The following is a 21291-nucleotide window of genomic DNA, read 5'->3' on the forward strand; positions in this document are numbered from 1 at the left end:
CGGTGAGCCACGCCAGGGCAGTGACCTCACATCCCACTGTCACACTTCACAGGTCAGGCAGCCGCCATTTCAAGGGCCCACATGGCCTGATTTCCACTGCGTCACACAGGCCTGGGCCTTGCATTGCCACTCATACAAGCCTTTCAATGCATAGCGATTCGTGTACTGTGCAAGCTGTGTGAACGAACCTGAGGGTTGCTTGACTCTGTGCTCCATGTTGTCCTTCCTAGGCACCGTCCGCTGGTGGACCTGTCGACAATGGAAGAACGACATATTATGCTTCGATACCGACTTGACCAAGCCACTATACATGAACTGTGTGCCCAGCTGGAGCCAGACCTGATGTCCCCCATCCGCCAACCCACAGGGATTCCCCCTCTGGTGCAGGTTCTGTCAGTACTCCATTTTTTGGCAAGTGGGTCTTTTCAGACAACAGTGGCCATGTCGTCAGGGATGTCTCAGCCTATGTTTTCAGAGGTTTTGTCCAGAGTGTTGTCTGCCCTGATGAAATACATGCGGAGATACATTGTTTTCCCTGAGGAGGGTGATTTGGCCACTGTGAAGGGTGATTTCTAAGCTCTTGGACATATCCCCAACATCATTGGTGCCATTGATGGGACCCATGTGGCTTTAGTACCCCCAAAAGACAATGAGCAGGTGTACAGAAATAGAAAAAGTTACCATTCGATGAATGTCCAGGTGGTCTGTTTGGCTGACCAGTACATCTCCCATCTAAATGCCAAGTTCCCTGGGTCAGTGCATGACGCGTATGTCATGCGAAATAGCAGCATCCCTTATGTGATGGAACAGCTACAGAGACACCGTGTGTGGCTAATAGGTGACTCTGGTTACCCCAACCTGCCTTGGCTATTGACCCCAGTGAGGGGTACAATGAGGCACATGGGCGAACTAGGAGGATTATAGAACGGACCCTCGGGGTCCTGAAGGCCAGGTTTAGGTGCCTGCATATGACAAGGGGATCCCTCATGTACTCACCAAAGAAGGTGTGTCATATCATCGTGGCCTGCTGTATGCTTCACAACCTGGCTTTGCGATGCCAGGTGCCTTTCCTGCAGGAGGATGGTCCAGATGGTGGTGTTGTAGCAGCTGTGGAGCCTGTGGAGAGTGAAGAGGAGGAAGACGACGGGGACGACACGGACAACAGGGACACAGTTATACAACAGTATTTTCAGTAGCATCCAGGTAAGAATCACCCACGCCATTTTACATTTACTTCTGGCCTCCTGCATCTCTACTTTCTGTGTTTCCCCCCAGTTCCTTTTCACTGATTTTTGACTTTCCCTTCCCTTTTCAGAGCTGTATGACCCACAGCGTGACTTCTGCTTTGTTTGCCCATGGACTAATGCTTATTGACACTGGTATGTTGTCATCACAATGTAAATGAACATTATTGCACCGTTATGTGTAATACATTTGTAAAGAATACAAGCAGACTCCTGACATTTGAAGTGCAATTGGTGATTTATTTTAAGTGCTGCGTATAGGTCCGTGATAGTAAAACGGTGATGGGTGGGGGTGGAGTAATGTCCATGGCAGAGTCCAGTTCTCAGTGGCACAGGTGCAATGTCCATATGCCTGTGGAAGGATGGAGCAGGGGCAGTTCAAGGTTGGACAGGGTGCCAATGTGGGACAGTGGGATGACATGAGGGGGTATCTTATCTGCGTAAAGCCAGGGGATACCCTATAACCCTACCCTGCCTAGGATAAATACACAATCCATACAGAAAACCAATGACAGGTAGGGACAAATTCAATCCTTAAGTTGTAAGAACAGTCCTTAATTCTGTTACTTATGGATTTATTTCTTTACAAATTTATTTCGAAGATTTTTAATATAGCAAAAAGGATCTATGGTTAACAAATATGATTTAGTGAACAATACATAAATAAATATACATACAAAATTACTCACAATATACGCACAATCGACCACATATAAAATTAAAGATTTAACAATAAAAACCATCCTAAGATGGTACCCTACACATTACAATAATGGTCACTATAATGTAATTTCACATGTGATCCACTGCTCTTTGCTCAGGTACTAGGCTTTTTTTACACTTTAACAATCAACGTATTGTGTTTTTCTTTCACACAAACGTGATATCGTGCGTTTCAAGTCTTTGCAATCTAATCCATTATTCGGTAAGCCCAATAACCTTGCAGGGAAGTCAACGCGTTTCGGCCTACTGATTTAGGGCCTCATCAGGACTGGAGAAGGGCAAAAAGTGGTTCTTAGTGGTAGGAACACCGGAGGAAACAAATCCTGTATGTCGTTCTCAAAGGATTGGAAACGCTGGCCCAACTTGCTTGTATTTATCGCCCAAGACCATACAGTGCAGCTCGTGTCGGCACCATTTTTCTTAAGCCTGCCGCGTCCTACTGTTGCTGGAACTCCAGCGCGGCTCATTCGAGATGCGTCTTCTGTAATCAAGTTGTTGCTAAGCGACGTCAGGGGGTATCTTAGGCTGGCGGGGGTCTTGGCATCCTACTCTGTCTTCTTGTGTGATCTCAGGTTCCGCTTGCGGGGTGGTTGATCTTCAGCAGGAGGTGGGGTTCTGGTGGCCTGTCGTGGTGTGGGGGCCTCCTGTCCACTTGCGCCGGCGGAGGTGGTAGGCTGTTCGTCGTCCGGGCTGGTGACAGGGGCACTTTGGGGTGCCACATGGTCCCGCAATGTGGTGACTATCTGGTTGAGGGCCAGGACGATGGTCCCCATTGCGGTACCGATGTGCCGGAGTTCGTCTCTGAACCCCATGTACCGTTCCTTCTGCTGTGCCTGGATCTCCTGGAACCTGGCCAGTACCGTCGCCATCGTCTCCTGGGAGCGGTGGTATGCTCCCATGATGGTGGTGAGGGCCTCTTGGAGAGTGGGTTCCCTGGGCCGGTCAACCCCCTCTCGCACAGCAGCCCTCCCAGTTGCCCTGTTTCCCCGGGCCTCTGTCCCCTGGACGGTGTGCCCACTACCACTGCCCCCAGGTCCCTGTTGTTGTTGGGGTGGTGGGTCAGCCTGGGTGCCCTGTAGTGGCGGACACACCGCTGATTGACCTGTCCTGGAGACAGAAGCATGGGCCCGCTGGGTGGGAGCTGTGCTGGTATTCCCAGAGGGGGTTGGGTCTGCTGCGGCCTGTGTCTGTGTGTGGGGAACCGACTGTCCAGAGGTCCCCGATGGTCCGGGCTGGTCATCAGGTTCCAGGTCGACAGAGCTGCTGTCATCACTGTGGGCCTGTTCTGGGGGCGGGATGAACAAATCTGGACCCTCCTAGCCGGTGTGTTGGCGTTCGGGCCCTGCAGGGGTAAAAGAGTATGGTTATTGCTTCTGTGTGTGCCATGGCGCACGATTTGTGGGTGCCCTTGTCCCCCAGTGCTGGCATTCCCTTGTGGGAGGAGTTGTGAGGGTGGTTTGGGGGGGGGAATGGGTTTGTGCAGTGGTCATGCTTGGGTGATGGGTGTCCATGGTTTGTGTTGGCATTCAGGGATTGGTGTTGTGTTAGGTGGGTTGTGCTGGTGAGACATTGGCAGGGAGGAAGTGTGCTGGGGGGTTGGGGGTGAGGGTGGGGGTGCGGGTTGGCATGCTGGTGGTTGGGGGGGTGAAGTATTTGGGATTAGACTTACCAGAGTCCATTCCTCCGCCTACTCCAGCGAGGCCCACAGGAAGCAGGATGTTCAAGACCTCTTGCTCCCATGATGTGAATTCGGGTGGAGTGGGTGGGTGTCCGCCGCCAGTCTTATGCACAGCGATGTTGTGTCTTGACACCATCGACCGCACCTTCCACCGTAGGTCGTTCCAGCGCTTTCGGATGTCTTCACGGTTTCTGGGATGCTGTCCCACAGCGTTGACCCTGTCGACGATCCTTTGCCATAGCTCCGCCTTCCTGGCTATTGTGGTGTGCTGCACCTGTGTGCAGAATAGCTGGGGCTCTACCCTGATTATTTCCTCCACCATCACCCTGAGTTCTTGGTCCGAGAACCTGGGGTGTCTTTGGGGTGCTATGGGGTGGTGTGGGGTGGTGTTTGTGGTGATGAGTGTGGTGTGTGTGGTGGTGTGTGGTGTTTTGTGCGTGGATGTAGTGTGGGTGATGATGTTGTGTTCCTCTGTGTGTTGGGGTTTGCGATTGCTGTGCTCTCTCTCTCTCTCTCTCTCTCTCTCTCTCTCTCACCTTCTCTCCGAATTTCTAGTAGTGGGGGTTGAAAGACCGCCGCGTGGATTCGTGGGTCGTAATGGCATGGGCGTGTTCGTGTTGGCGTGACGGTGGAGGTTTGGTCATCTCCAGTTTATCGATGACCGCTGATGAGGCGGCCTTCTGTGGATGTCGGTTTTTTGGCGGTTTGGAAGTTGTGGGTCAGAATGACCGTGGCAGTTTACCGCGGCCGCGGCGGTAGAATGGCGGACTTCTGACCGGCGGTAAGAGCCTTTTACCGCCGAGGTCAGAATGACCCCCATAGTAATGTGTTTTATATGTTCTGACAGTGAAATACTGCCAAATTCGGTTTTCATTGTTGCATGGTCTACCTCTCACAGATTAACATGGGGGCTGCCTTTAAAAATGATTAAGGCGTAGATTCTCGTTGGGAGCAGATAGACACATGGAGTTTGCGATCTCTGAGCTTACAATTTAAAAATACATCTTTTAGTAAAGTTGGTTTTGAGATTGCATGTTTGAAAATGCCACTTTTAGAAAGTGAGCATTTTCTTGCTTAAACCATTTTGTGACTCTGCCTATTTGTGGATTCCCTGTCTGGGTCAGTTTGACAGTTGGGCTGTTTGCACCTCTCTCTAGACAGTGACACAAAGGGAGCCCGGGTGTAGCCTGCATATCCTGATGAGCCATCTATACTAGGAGGGAGGGAGGAGTGGTCACTTACACCTGAAAGGGCTGTGCCTGCCCTCACATAATGCAGTCTCCAACCCCCTGGTGTGTGTCTGGGGCCTGGCCTGGGCAAGGCAGGTTTTCACAAACAGAGAGAGTTTCCTTTGAAGTAGGCCTACTTCAAAGGCCAAAATGGGTATAAGAAGGGCACTCAAAACCACAGACTTTAGATCACTTCTGGACATCAAAAGGAACCTCTGCCTGGAGAAGAGCTGAAGAACTGAGGAGAAGTGCTGCCCTGCCTGTGACTGTGCTTTGTGGAGCTGTCCTGCAGTTTCTGCTTCCGCCTGGCTGGAGAAACAACATGCCACATCGCTAACGGAGGCTGATAACATTGCAACCCACACAGCGTGGTTTTGCTAACGCCGTGCGGCAGGATTTTTAACGCAAACCTTTCTGGGTGTGGAAAAATTACGCCACGCCTCTGCGGACCCAAGTGCTGCCCAGATTGACGCATCTCTCCCCTGCGGGGAGGAGAAATGACGCACGCTGACCTGACCCGAGAAGGAGAAACAACTCACGACCTCGCTTGCTGGTGAGAAATCGACGCACGCTTACCTTTTTCAGCACACACTCTCTCACTTGATACTATCCAGGTACTTTTCAATGCTAACAGTGTTTTATCTGTTTTCTCTGTTTACAAAATGATTTAAGACTCTTTTGCTTTTAAAATTAACAACTTGACTTTTGTATGTTGGATTTTGGTTGTTTTGGTCCTGTTTTGTTTAGATGAATATTTCCTATTTTTCTAAAACTATGTTGTGTCATTTTGTAGTGTTTTCATTAGGTTTTACACCTAGAACTCTGAAGTTAAGCCTGCCTGCTCATGATAAGCTACCAAGGGGGTTAGCTGAGGGTGATTCTCCTTTACCCTGACTAGAGTGAGGGTTCTTGCTTGGACAGTGGGTAACCTGACTGTCAACCAAAGACCCCATTTCTAACAGAACCTATTTGTTTTCAAATTCAGAAGCCATGAATTCAGATATTTTCTAATGGTGTTGTACGCCTCAATGGTATACAGAGTCACAATCAATTTTTAATCAGTTTTGAAAAAGAATTTGGAGTCCATTAAAATGCCTTTTCATTCAGTTTTCGTGCAATATATTGATGAATGTTTGGTTGCATCAAAAACATGTGAAACCTGTATGAGAGATAAACTTACCCTGCTAAACCATTTGAGAGAAAATGGACATAAAGCTTCCCTAGCTAAGTTGCAGTATTGCTGAAAAGAAGTGAAATAGTTAGGTTTATCACATAGAGGAGGGTGCGAGAAAGGTGTACCAAGAGAGAATTTCAGTAATCATGCAGATGAACCCACCAGTGACACACAGAGATGTCAGAATCTTTTTGGGAATGGTTGGCTACAGCAGCGAGTGAATTCCAAATGTTTCCATTTTGACCAAGTCTTTACTGAAGCTGACCGGGAAGGATGTGTCTGATCCAGTGCCATTTGATGACCCATGCATGAAAGCCTTCCGTGAGATGACAGAAAGACTATGCTGAGCCCCAGCTCTGAGAATGCCTGATTACAACAAATGTTTTTCCTTGTTTTGTTGCAAAAGAGATGGCTGTGCACTTTCTGTTTTGACGCAATTACATGGAGGTGCCAACAGGACCATGGGTTATTTTTCAGCCACACAAGATCCTGTAGCTGATGAATTGCCCAGCAGTTTATGAGCTGTGGCTGCAGTGGGTGTCAGCGGTGGACTGTTCAAAGGCATTGTCATGAGTCATTCCCTGAGTGTTTTTGTGCCCCACTCTGTTGAAGTTCTTTTGATCAGAACGAAGACCCATTATTTGACTCATGTCTGTTTAACCCATTAAGAGCAGGTTATTTTGGAATCCCCCAATGTTAACATCAAAAGATGTAATGTTCTGAATCTGCAACTAATTTACCAATTACTGCTGAAAATGTAAATAACTGCAAGGATGAGGTAGAACATTATGCAGTTTGCACAGTCTCAGAAGTGATAGAAGCTTCATGGCTTCAAGGAGTCTTTTCTGCCCAAGCAGCTGAATTGTTTGCTCTTACTAGACCATGCTGTGCCTCAGAACAGCTCAAAGTGAGTATTTTCACAGATTGCCAGTATGGTTTTGGTGTTCTTCATGACTTCTGACAGTTGTAGTCCCAGAAAGGCTTTGTGACCTCTTCTGGACCTATCTGAAATAGTGACAGGGTTTGCCAACTATTGAAAGTATTACAGTTACCTATGAAAATTGCAGCTGTTAAATGTGCACCACATAAAAAGTCAAATGATTACATCTCCTTAGGCAATGCTTATGCTGACCAAGTGACACGTAATTGTGCTCTCAGTGGCACATCCTTTAATAAGGAATGAGGTGATGGAAACAGCACCAGTGAGACAAATCGAAGTTTCTTTATTACAGCAATTGATACTTGAGAAGTTGTTAAACGTTTGCAGGAAGAAGTGACAGAAGACGAATAAAGGGGTTGTAGTAGATCAGGTTGTGTTCAGAGAGATGAGGATGATATTTGGGTTTCCGCTAAAGGAAAAGCAGTGCTGGCAAATAGTTTGTTGCATCTGATGGCTGGATATTATCATGGACAAGCACACATAGGCAGAGAGTAATGATCAGAACATTCACACAAATATGGTAGAACCCCAATTCAGATTGGTTGCAGAAGCAGTGTGCCACATATGTGTAACATGTCATAAATTTGGGGAAACACACTGTGGTTAACCTGAGTCACATAGGTGGATCAGGAGGTCCTTTCAACAGAATACAACTTGATTTAATTTAAAAGCCTGTGTGCAACTGATGGAGGCATGTTTTGGTGGCGGTGTGTGTTTTCTCGCATTTGGTTAAGGCTTACCCAACTCATAGAAATGACAGCCTCACAGTTGCAAAGCTACTTTTGAGGGAATTCCTTGATTTGGATTTCTGACTTATCTGGAATCAGACCGAGGAACTCATTTTAATAATGAGATCATAAAATCATTTTGTTCAGCTTTACAAATTAAGCAAAGATTGTACTGCAGTGACAGACGAGAAGCCTCTGGATTAGTTGAGCAGATGAATGGAATTTTGAAGTCTCGAATGGTAAAACTGTGTGCATCTACAACATTGAAATGGCCGGATGCCTTGACTTGTCCTGGATAGCATGAGCAGCACACCCGACAGAAAGACACGATTTACCTTTCATGAGATCATTATGGGGTGTGCTATAAGATCATTATGGGGTGTGCTATGAAGTTGCCAGATGTGCCCGCAAATGCACTTATGAGCATTACAGATGACTTGGTTCTGGATTATTGTAAAGGACTAGCTGATGTGGTTTGCTCCTTGTCTCATCAGGTTGAGGAAGCAACTGATCAACTACAATAGGAACAGGGCCTCAACTTGAGTTCTTGAAACTGGGTTCTGATTACATGTTTTCCATTATCATTTTTATCATGCACACTATTTTCAATGCTAGATTTAGTGGTAGTATTATGTGTGCTGTATTTTCTGCTCTTTATTTTCCTTGCTATCTCTATTTTCTTTTGTTCACTGGCATCTAAAACAGCCATGGCATAGCTATCCATTATTCTGCTTTTTTTCAGAAAATGTACCACACCAACCGTCAGGGGGAAAACCATAGCCACCACGGCAGTAGCTGCATACAGCCAGGCGGAAGTTAAAGTACCGTCCACCACATTAAGACCCTGCAAACCACCACCTTTTCCAGGGCAGTACCAACGCCAACAAAAGCCTGGTGGAAACAGAGCACAAAAGTTAAAGTACTCACCATTGGAGACTCAGGGAATAACCACGCCGCCATGGAACCCGAACTGCAAGTTTTCCCGATGATATTCTACATTATGCTCCACCTGGTACACCAACGCCGATAAAGACGACAACGGTGAGTGCAGCCGCCTAGCGCACAAGGGACGGTGGGAGGAAAAAAAAAGTGATACACACACGCGCAACACACATCATTCACACACATACAACACACACACCCAGCTGCAATTCAAAAACAATTTGACCCCGAAAATCGGCAGAATAATGCTAGGACAACAGGAATTCACGAAAGTGTTTGTAAACAGTTCAACATCAAACTTAATAATCCGATTTGGCCAGGAAACACATATGTACACTTGTATAAAAAAGGAACATTGTCCAGTGCAAAGTTCAAAGGGCCCCCATGGACATAGGGCACAGTCCAAGAGCCAACTCGAAACCTGAGCACATCTGGATAGAACACTGCAGGAGCACCAATTTGAAAATAAGCAGGCACCTCAGGGGGGTGGTGGGCACCTCAGCCAGATGTGCGAACAAGCCCACTGGTTCTGGAGGTGGCAACATGCCCATTGCTTTGTCCTGGGGAGTGCAAGGCCACAGTCTCTCAAGTGGGTGTCTTACCCACTGGTTCTGCAGGGGGCAACATGCCCATTGCTTTGTCCTGGGGAGCGCAAGGCCACAGTCTCTCAGGTGGGTGAATACCCCACTGGTTCTGGAGGGGGCAACATGCCCATTGCTTTGTGAATACTCCACTGATTCTGGAGGGGCAGCCCGCACAGTAGCCCCTGGATGGTGGACTACATGGTGTCCGCCGGCAGTGATGGCTGCATGCTGGTGGTGTTTGGGGGAGGCTCCTGGGCAGCCCCTGCACTCTGTGATGGCTGTATGCTGGTGGTGTTTGGGGTAGGCTCCTGGGCAGCCCCTGCACTCTGTGATGGCAGCACATCCACGGCTGGTGGAGGGGGACCTGTGACAGCTGCTGGTGCTGGCGGTGTTTGCCTGACAGCTTCCGCTGGCGTAGAGTGCCTCTTCTCCTCCTGGCCATGGGCTGGGGATCCCTTACCCTTCCTGGCAGGGGTGGGTGGGATCTTCCCGTTTCTGCCTAGTGGTGCAGGCTCCTTCCCCGCTTCTTTTCCAGCTCGTGCAGGCTCCTTCCCCTTCTTTCCAGCTGGTGCAGGATCCTTCCCCTTCTTCCCTACTGGTGCAGGCTCCTTCCGCTTCTTCATAGCTGGTGCAGGCTCATTCCCCTTCTTCACAGCTGGTGCAGGGTCCTTCCCCTTCCTCACAGCTGGTGCCGGACTCTTCCCTTTCATCCCAGGTTATGCTGCCTCCTTCTCCTTCATTGTTGTTGTTCTGGTATCCATACCACCATGAGTAGGTGGTGCTACCACTGTCCTCCTGGACTGTTTGGCTGAGGTGGTGAGTTGTGTCCTTGCAACCCTGCCCATACATGCCGGACGGGGGGAGCAGGAGGGAAGAGGTCAATCTGGGAAAGGAAAAGCTTTTTAGGGACATTGGGGTGGGAGGAGGGAGGAGTAATGGGAGTGGCGGGTGAGGGAGTGGTCGTCAGAGGTGTATGTCTGCTGGATTTGGGTGGAGGTGCAGGTGCATGGGCTGTATGCTGTTGTGAGGTGGATGGCTGTTGGGTGTCTGAGTGCTTGCATTTGTGTCCTTTAGGTGGGGGTTGGACAGTCATGGTGGCAGAGGACACAGGGGACACGTACACAGATGTTGTGGAGGTGTCTGCCAGTGAGGTGTGTGTTCTGCTTGGTGTGGTGATGATGCTGGTTGTGGATATTGATGTAGTGCATGCAGGTGTGAGTGTGGATGTAACTGGATGGGAGGTGGAGGAGGAGGAGGAGGGGGAGACAGTGGAGACAGTGGATGTTGTTGTGTCTGCAACTGAATGGTGTTTGTGTGAGTGCCTGTGGGATGAAGTGTGGTGCTTGTATGCACGCTCATCTGTCTGTGGGCTTGGGATGGGTTGGGGTTGAGGGGACTGGGAAGTGGAAGTTGGAGGGGGCACGGTAGAAACAGGGACAATGGCTGCCATCAGAGAGGAGGAGAGAGTCTGAATCGATCTCTGTTGGGCCCCCAATCCACTGTGAATGCCCTCCAGGAATGAATTGCATTGCTGCATCTCGGATGCCAGCCCCTGGATGGCATTCACAATGGTTGACTGCCCTACAGAGATAGCCTCGTCACTCAGGGCAGCAGGGCTCACTGGGGCAGGGACTGAGGTGCCTGGGGCGAAGGAGATGCCCACCTTCCTGGGTGAGCGGGCACAGGCAATTTGCTGAGGGGCTACCAGGAAGGCGGTGCTGGTATGGGGGTGGTGGCTGTAGCTGCAGCTGGGGTGGTTACAGAGGTGTCAGCCACCACCAGGGAGCTCCCATCGGAAGAGGTATCAGAGTCTGTGTTGTCGCCTCCAGTCTCCACAGTGGTGCTCCCCTCGCCCTCTGTCCCACTGGTTCCCTCAGCATCAATGGATTCTGCCTCCAGGGTCCTGTTTGGTCCTCCGTCAGATGATGCTAATGCACATAATGACAGGATGACAGGAAAGGGGGAAGAGAGACAAAGGATAGACTGGGTGAATGACCGCACCAACACCACCTTTGGCATACACAGCACACTCACACACACAGGGAACAGGCCTCCGCACTATGCATTGCACTACCAGTGAAATAGCTAGTCACTAAGGAATGAGGAGGGGCACACACCGCCAACTGCAGCACACCTGGGACCCATGCAGCCCTGCCCAGAAGTGAATACTAACAAGCTAGGTAAGCAGTATTCTCCATTCAAACCCTTAGCCTCCAGACGACCTACGCTGCTCTATCTGGCCTGGCCTAGGGGCACCCACTGACACACAACCACCACCCAGATACCACCCCACCAGCCGTAAGTTGTAATGATAGCTAATGTACTCACCCCCTTGTGGCTGCTGTGATGCCCTCAAGCGCCCATCCATCTCAGGGTAGGCCACTGCCACTATGCGAGCCATCAGGGGGGTCAGGGTCCGACAGGGCCTCCGCGGTCTTTCGTGCCCAGCGTCTCAAGTCCTCCCACCATTTGCAACAGAGGGTTCTCCACCTGCCATAGACCCCAAGGGTCCACACCTCCTTGGCAATGGCACGCCATATTCCCTTCATTTAATGGGTGCTGACCTGCAGAAGCAATACAGACAGGAGAACAGCATTAGACAAACCGTCCAACCTGTCTCACACATGGTCCACCATACCCGTTTGCATCACCATTGGCTCACACATAGCCCAGCACCCAACATGTACACCGCCAAGAGGACGCTCACCCACCCCCTTACACAATGCCTTCACACACAACTCCATGCATCCATGCCACACGCATTGTGCCCACAGTGTACCTGTTTGTCTGGAGGCCCGTACAGCAGTCCGTACTGGAGTAGGACCCCATCCACCAGTTGCTCCAACCCCTCAGACGTGAAGGCTGGGGCCGTTTCCCCAGTCACATGGGCCATGGTAGGTTCCAGACACAAGTCACTGCAGCACAAGCACTGTAGGTCCTCTCCTATGGAAGATTAGGAAACAAGTGAGAAATGTGAAATAAAATGGCGGTCACGTCCGCAGCGGTGCACACCGTCACCGCCATGGTAGATCTCCATTAGCCACTGTACCCCATAGGGCCCAATATGAACCAATGAGGAATTGCACAGCGGTTCACGACCGCCTACCGCCACGGCGCACAACGTCGGCGGCATCACCTCACTTCCACCTGTCCCTCCACACAGGACAGGCAGTCGCCATTTCGGGGGGGTGAACAGGCCTATCGATAATTGCTGCGTCACAGAATAAATAGGCACATACTTTTAAATTACACTGTCCCAAACCATGATTGCACGATGTGGACTGCTGTTGTGGTATAGTTGTTCAAATTGTGGCAGCCTACTCACTCTTGTGCCCCTTAGATACCTACCGCTGCGGATGAATAGGAGATAGAGACATACCCCTGTGTACAGACCCCTGGTGGACTTGGCTACACTGGAGGCCAGGCACATTACACTCACCTATAGACTGGACAGGGCCACAATCACAGAGCTGTATGCCCAGTTGGAACCTGACCTGATCTCAGCTATCTGTCATCTGGCTGGGATCCCCCCTCTTGTGCAGGTTCTATTAGTGCTCCATTTCCTGGCAACTGGTTCTTTCCAAGTGACAGTGGGCTTGGCAGCAGGAATGTCACAGCCAATTTTTTCAATCGTGCTGGCAAGAGTCTTGACTGTGAAGGCTGGGTTTTATGCAATGAGACACATTCCCAATGTAATTGGGGTGATTGATGGAACACATATTGCATTTTCACCCCTCCCGGCAAAATGAACAGGTGTTCAGGAATCGTAAGAGTTTCCACTCAATGAATGTGCAGATGGTGTGCCTCGCGGACCAGTACATCTCCCACGTCAATGATAAGTATCCTGGGTCGATGCATGGTGCCTTTGTCCTAAGGAATAGCAGCATCCCAAATGTGGTGTCCCAACTACAGAGGACTAATATGATAATAGGTGAGCCCTGGTTCCCATCCAGTATATGTTGGTGTATGCCTATGCTGTTTGCCATATAGGATAGTGTATGGCTAAATGTTGTCCCTCAATATTTGCAGGTGACTCTGGTTATCCAAACCTATCATGGCTGCTGACCCCTATGAGGAATGCCCGGAAAGGGGCAGAAGAAATGTTATAATGAGGTACATGAGCGAACTAGAAGGATCAGTGAGAGGACCTTTGACCTCCTAAATGCCAGGTTCAGGTGCCTCCATTTGACAGGTTGATCCCTGTGCTACTCACCCAAGAAGGTCTGCCAGATAGTAGTGGCACGCTGCATGTTGCACAACCTGGCCCTCAGACACCATGTACCTTTTCTGCAGGAGGAGGAGACTGGAGATGCCCCTGTGGCAGAAGTGGACCCTGAGGACAGTGAGAATGAGGAGGCAGAGGATGAGGATGTGGACAACAGAACATTGGTGATACGTCAGTATTTTCAAGGACACACAGGCGAGACAGTGCTACTTCACATTTCTATGACTATTGGTGTATTCTGTGTGGCATTGGCATGCTGGCATTACATTTATATTTTAAATTTTGCTTCACAAATGGTTAGTAAAAGTAGTTGTCTAAATCCTCCTGAGCATGAGCAAATATGGCTCCTAGTCCTATCATTGAGGCTTTTGCTCACTTGTATTTTACATTTTCAATCATCCTGGCCTGAGACATTATACCAAAAATGTTTTCTTCAGTTCAAGAGACGGTTAATCCTCCTCAAAAGTAGACATATAGGGGCATATTTACAAGAAAGTGGTGCATCAGTCCTGATGCACCACTTTACTCGCGTCACCCCTGACCCACCTAAAGTCACCATGGTTGCACCGTATTTACAATACGATGCACCATGACAGTTGTTAGGACAACAGCGTGAACATTTTTAATGCTACTGTGGCACTTTGCTGCACTAGCGTAAAAAATGTTGATGCTAGCGCAGCAAAGCAGAGGGAGGCCAACTGATAAAAATGTATGCATCATTTTAGCACCTGCTCTGAGCAGATTTTAAACATGATGGAAAAAAATGGCACAGTGAAATGTTGTAAATTTCACTGTTCCATTTTTTTAGGCCTGCCTGTGTTAGAACGTCTCCCTTGCATATAGTATGCCTGGCGCAGGAATAATGTGGCGCATGGATTTACAAAGTGGTGCAATGCAAGCAGTGCGCCACATTGTAAATATGGCATGGGAGAAAGGCCTTCTAAGCGCCACCTTAGCCTAAAAAAAAATGATGCTAGGGTGGCGCAAGGGGCTTGTAAATATGCCCCATATTTCAAGAAATAGTCTACCTATTTTTCTCATTTCATAATGGATTTCACCACCACCAGGTAAGAATGACGTTGGTGGAGTCAGATTCAAAGGATTAATTGCACTTATGTTGCTTGTAGTTTTTTTTTAAAGAAAAATATAATACAGAGGCTTCTACTCTGATTGTATCTGTTTTTGACTGTGTAGCTCAAACTACTAATTATAATCAGAACATTGGAATGTTGGGAGCTCCTTTGAAAACATTGGAGTGCTCTGGGCTTTTAATGGCTACTAGAAGTCGAGAGCGCCAACATTCCAATGTTTTTGTTCGCAGCTGTTGCCCAAGGGGATTTAGGAGGTCCTCTAATGGCAGAATGTTCCAATAGCCTCATAGCCCTTTGCAGCTGGACTCTACCGGCATTAAAGTCCTGCTCCCTTGTTACAGGCCCTCACCTTTAGCTCGGGCCTTTAACACTGGAGCGGGCCTTTAGTGGGTAATATAATCCTCTACGGCAGGCTATAAGTCTCTATGCAATCTTGGCAATTCAAAAATTATGATGTAAAATTAAACAGTATTCAGGAGTGTCCAATAATACATAAGTCACTAACAAGAAAGCTTAATTTTGAGTTTTCAATAAGCAGCAGACAGTTTACTTGTGCATCAGTACTATATACAAAAACAGATGGCAAGTGAAAATTGCTGCTGTGGAGGGTGTGTTATTTTCAACAGTATGTGGTGAGTTTACCAAATAAACTCCATGACTTGTTACTTGATATGTTTATTGCCAGAGAAATTGATGCCACCTTCCAACTTATCCGTACCTTCAAACCGCCAACCAAACATCACAAGCGCTCAACACGAGCCACTTGTCCTTTCACAACATTCTCAATTCTAATACATCTAAATTCTATTACCATTAATTATATTATCTCCTTTTTCTTTAAACATATTCCCATGAATGAATCACTTATCAATCAAACATACAACATGTTTACAAGTCAAACACAACAAAACATATATATAACCTAAGAACAGCATACAGAAAGGACAAATCTACTTAATTACTTAATTTACCAAATATTTTTTTTATACTTTTAGCCTACTACCTAAAAAAAACCTACAAATCTTGTTTCAATTTCCACAGTAAAAATGTCTCACTGGTAGATCTGCGTGCACTCCTATTCTCCGATACATTAACCTCAACCCTGAATGACGATGGACAAGCAATCTCCTTTTGCACATTGAGCGTTCCAGACACATCAGCGGAAATGCCCTCTCTACCACAATCTTCTGCCCACCCATTAGATTCAGACCTTGTGGGATACTTCTGTTGTAACTTTACAATCTTATCCATGTTTCACCACCAACCCCCATTAACCATTACAGCACTACGACAATTTGGATTTTACTCTCACCGGATCACCATAAAAGGCTTTCCCATTTTGTACAAAAGTACTAGTCTTTACATGTCTTAAATCCCCAGGGCGTATGCTTCATTGTTTTGTAGCGTTCATGAAGCCATATATAGTCTTCATTTTATTATGGTCCAACACCACTTTCTTTGCCCTATCTACTCCCGCCACAACACTTGAATACACCTCCCTTACAGATCTGGTCAACATTGCTGGAAAGAGAATGGATGTTGCTTTGCAACCCCTTAACGATTGAAACGGAGAAACCTTGGTGAAAGAATGCGGTGTAGTACAGTAAAACCACAACATGACTTTAACTGCTTCTTCTGTATCAAAATTGTTGGTCCTTGCCCATTTTATACATTCCCCTATCACTCTGCTCATTCTCTCTACCAAACCATTGGTTTGTGGATGATAGAGGGAACTCTTTAGATACTTGAACCCAGATTGCTAAGGAAACACTCCATTTCATAATTAACAAATTGTACTCCTTTGTCTAATATAGCTACTTCTGGACAAACTTCCCTCATAAAAATGCCTTCCATACATTTCTCACCATTAGACGCTGATGGAGTGGCACAGAAACATTCTTCAGGCCATTTGCTGTGATAATCCATCCAAGCAAACACATAGCGGAAATTATGAGGCAGAAAATGAAAGAGCCCAACCATGTGAACACCTATTTTCACCCACGGTTTCTCAGGAAATTCTCTAGGTTGTAAAGGCGGTGTAGACATTTTAAAACATTTCTCAGCACTGCTGCACACCACACACCCTTTCACTACCGCATCAACCTCTTTGTCCTTGGCAGCACACAAAAAATGTTCTCTTAATCTGCGTTTCATTATTGTAGCTCCAGAATAACCATCATGGGCCATGTTAATCAAACCCATGCGGACACCATATGCTGGAATACATTTCTCTCACCTCTTCAGTACCAGATCCTCAATACATATTTCCTCCGCAACTTTGCAAAATGGTTTCAATGGCACATCCAAATTCCCCTCTTTCAGCCAACCATTTACTTCAAATTCCTTCACTCTAGACAACACTATAGCCCTCATTACAATCCTGGCGGTCGGTGTCAAAGCTGCAGTAATACCGCCAACAGGCCGACAGTAACAAAAATAGAACCATGACCACAGCAGAAACCGCAAACAAAGACAGCCACCTTAACACTCCGACCGCTACAGTGGTATCAACAAACACCGCTGCGGTAACCGCCAACAGCCAGGCGGAAGACAATGTACCGCCCACTCCAATACAACCCGCCCATCCACCAGCATTTCCAGGGAGGTACCAACGCCATCAAAAGCAAGGCAGAAACAGTACTTTGAAGGGAAACCACTCACCTCTTGACACTCAAGGAAGAACCAGGACGCCATGGGGCCCGAGCTGCAGGTCCTACCCATGCTGGTGTATCTTCTCATATGCTAACAGCGGCGGCGACGACCACGGTGAGTACTGCACCTAGCACATGGGGGGGGGAAGAGAGTGATACACACACGCAACATGCAACACCCACATCCCCACCCTCACCCCCAACACCATACACACAAACACATGCAACAACATTGCATATACACCCCGTAACCCTCTGGAATAACGCAAGGACAAAAGTAATTGAGTCAAATGAGTGTTATATTAGGAATAGTCAGAAATACGTTAATATTTCAAAAACAGTATTTATAAAATATACAATATGTACAAAAGGCAGGACAATGGCTGCACAGTGGTGGTAGTGCCGGTGCTGGTGGGGGTGCTGCCAGTGGTGGGAGGCTCCAGCTCGTCTCCTGCAGCCTCAGATGGTTGCCCACTTGGGCTGATGCTGCTGGCAGTGGTGCTACTGTCAGCGGTGCAGGTGGCGGTGCTTGCGGTGGTACAGGTGGCGGTACTGGCAGCGGTGCAGGTGCCGGTGCTGCCAGTGGTAGGGGGAGGCTCCAGCCCTTCTCCTGCGGCCTCGGACAGCTGCCCACTGGGGCTGGTGCTGCTGACAGTAGTGGTGCTTGCGGCAGTGCAGGTGGTGGTGCAGGTGGTGGTGCTGCCCGCGGTGCAGGTGGCGGTGCTGGCGGTTGTGCTGGTAGCCACCAGGCCTTCACCTGCAGGCTCAGACAGCTGAAGTGCCTTGGCTGGTGTTTTGTGCCCCTTCCTGACCTTTGCAGATGGTGGTGTCACCTTGGCTCTGGCAGCTGGAGTCTTTGAGCTGGCCATGCTGGGTGGTTGTGGTGCCTTCCCCTTGCTGGATGCTGTCCCCTTCTTCACTTTGCCAGGTGGCAGAATGTTCTTTGCCTTGGCAGGGGTTGGTGGCACACTAGCTGGGCTGACGGGTGTCCCCTTTGAGCCTCTGACAGCTGCAGGAACCACAGCGGACGTGGACTTGGTGGCTGAGGTGCTGGACTGGGTTTTGGCCACCATGGCCTGAGGGGAAGGATGGGGGAGAGGGGTAGGGAAGAGGTCAATGTTTGCAAGGAAAAGCTTCTTATGGACATTGGGGTGGGAAGAGGGGGGAAGGTTTAGGAGTGGAGGAAGAGGGAGTGCTTGTAGGAGGTTTCAGTCTGCTGTGTTTGGGTGCAGGTGCATGAGCGGGATGCTGTTGTGAGGCGGATGGCTGTTGGGTGGGTGTGTGCTTGCGTTTGTGTAATTTGGGAGGAGGGGTCACAGACACAGCGGGAGAGGACACAGGGAACGTGTGCATGGATGTGGGGGTGGTGACTGCCAGTGAGGGGTGTGTAGTGATGGACGTGCTGGTGATGGAGGTATTGGATGAGGATGTAGTGCATGCAGGTGTGAGTGGAGATGCTACTGGGAGGGAGGTGGATGACGAGGAGGAGGGGGACACAGTGGAGGCAGTGGATGATGTTGTGTCTGCATGGGGATGGTGCTTGTGTGAGTGCCTGTGAGATGAAGTGTGTGGTGCTTGTGTTTGCCTGAGCCACTTCTGTGTGTTGATTTGGGTGAATGCTGGTCTGAAGGTGTGCTTGGGATAGGCTGGGGTTGAGTGGATTGGGACTAGGTAGAGGAAGTTGGAAGGGGCAGGCTGGAGACAGGGACAATGGCTGCCATCAGACCCTGAAATGCTCTCTGTTGGGCTGCCACGCCAGAGTGAATGCCCTCCAGGTATGCATTTGTTTGTTGCAGATGCCTCTCGACACCCTGGATGGCATTCAGAATGGTTGACTGCCCAACAGTGAGGGATCTCAGGAGGTCAATAGTCTCCTCACTGAGGGCAGCAGGGCTGACTGGGGCAGGGCCTTAGGTGCCTGGGGCGAAGAAGATGCCCACCCTCCTGGGTGAGCAGGCACGGGAAACACGCTGAGGGGCTGCTTGGAAGGTGGTGCTGGTAGGGGGAGTGGTGGATGTACCTGTTGTTGGGGTGGGCACAGAGGTGTGGGCCACCGCCAGGGAGCTTCCATCGGAGGAGGAGTTGCTGTCTGCAGTGTCCCCTTCTGTCTCCGTCGTGGTGCTCCCCTCCGTCCCACTGGTGCCCTCACCATCGGTGGATTCTGCCACCTGGCCCATGTGGGATGCAGCTCCCTCCGTCACCGGCGCCTCTGATCCTCCGCCAGATGATGCTAATGCTTACAAGGACAGGGTGACAAAAGAAAAATGGGGGGGAGAGACAGAGGATACACGTGGTCACTTCCGGGACAGCGCATGCTGGGTAGGTCTCAGGCTTCTGGATAGCATGGCAAATAGTCATGTGAGTCCCAAGCTCCTTTTGATCCCAAGGAACTCAATCAATCAATCAATCAAAAACATTTGTAGAGCGCGCTACTCACCTGTGAGGGTCTCAAGGCGCCGGGGGGGGTAGTTCAGGGGGGAACAGGGAGGGTCACTGATCAAACAACCATGTCTTGAGGTTCTTTCTGAAAACCAGGAGGTCTTTGGTTTTGCGAAGGTCGGTGGGGAGGGAGTTCCAGGTTTTGGGGGCGAGGTAGGAGAAAGACCTGCCTCCTGTGGTGGTGCGTTGGATGCGGGGGACTGTGGCTAGGGCGAGGTCGACTGATCGGAGGTTGCGTGTGGGAGTGTGGAAGTTAACTCTTTCGTTGAGGTAGGTTGGGCCGGTGTTGTGGAGGGATTTGTGTGCGTGGATGAGGATCTTGAATGTGATTCTCTTGCCTATGGGGAGCCAGTGAAGGGATTTGAGGTGTGGTGAGATTCGTTCGTGGCGGGGGAGGCCCAGGACGAGGCGCGCGGCTGTGTTCTGGATTCTCTGGAGTTTGCGTTTGAGTTTGAGTGTGGTGCCGGCGTAGAGGGCGTTACCGTAGTCCAGTCTGCTGCTTATGAGTGCGTGGGTGACTGTCTTTCTGGTTTCTGGGGGAATCCATTTGAAGGATTTTTTTAGAGTGTGTGGAAGAAGGAGGAGGTTAGAGCATTGATTTGCTGTGTCATGAAGAGGGAGGGGTCAAGGATGATGCCGAGGTTGCGTGCGTGGTTTGCAGGGGTGGGGGCGGGGCCTAGGGCGGTGGGCCACCAGGAGTCGTCCCATGTGGTTTTGTTGGGGGCGAAGATGATGATCTCGGTTTTGTTTGAGTTGAGCTTGAGGTGGTTAGTGGTCATCCAGTTGGCGGTGTCGAGGAGAGCGGCATGTAGGTTGTTGAAGAGTGTGGGCCTGAGGGAGGACCCTTGGGGGACTCCGCAGGTGATCTTGGTAGTGTTGGAGTGGAAGGGTGGAAGCCGGACTCTCTGGGTCCAGTCGGTGAGGAAGGAGGTGAGCCAGTCTAAGGTTTTGGGGCGAATTCCTATGTTGTGGAGGCGTGTGCGGAGTGTGTGGTGGCAGACGGTGTCAAAGGCTGCAGAGAGGTCTAGGAGGATGAGTGCGATGGTCTTGCTTTGGCGACTTTGGTCCTGATGTCGTCAGTGCATGTGATGAGGGCGGTTTCTGCGCTGTGGTTTTTGCGGAACCCGGATTGTGAGGGGTCAAGAGTGTTGTTTGCTTTGAGTAAAGTGGGATAGGCGGGCATTGACTAATTTCTCTGCAACCTTGGCGGGGAAAGGGAGGAGGGAGATGGGGCGGTAGTTGGAGAGGATCTCCGGGTCGGCTTTTTTTTTTTTTTAGGAGAGCGGTGATTTCTGTGTGCTTCCAGGGGTCTGGGTATGTGGCGGAGTCGAAAGAGGAGTTGATTATGTCCCCCTGGCCCTCTCAGACACACCTAATCCCCCCTCACCCTCCACTCTCTCAACCCAGGCCCCCACCCCACATGCACCCCATCTAGCCCCACACACACTCATGGCCCCTTCACCTGCCACACCTGTCACTTTTCCTGCTCCTCATCCCTCACACCACACACCAACCATAGTGACCCCACCTTCAACAAACACAACACCCCCAACACAAGACTCACCCACCCTGCCCCCACCAACCAACCCCGCAGCACACCAGCCCACAACCAGAACACACCCCATAACAACACCCTCACGCAC

Source organism: Pleurodeles waltl, chromosome 3_1 (genome assembly GCF_031143425.1).
Source record: "Pleurodeles waltl isolate 20211129_DDA chromosome 3_1, aPleWal1.hap1.20221129, whole genome shotgun sequence".
Classification (NCBI taxonomy): domain Eukaryota; kingdom Metazoa; phylum Chordata; class Amphibia; order Caudata; family Salamandridae; genus Pleurodeles; species Pleurodeles waltl.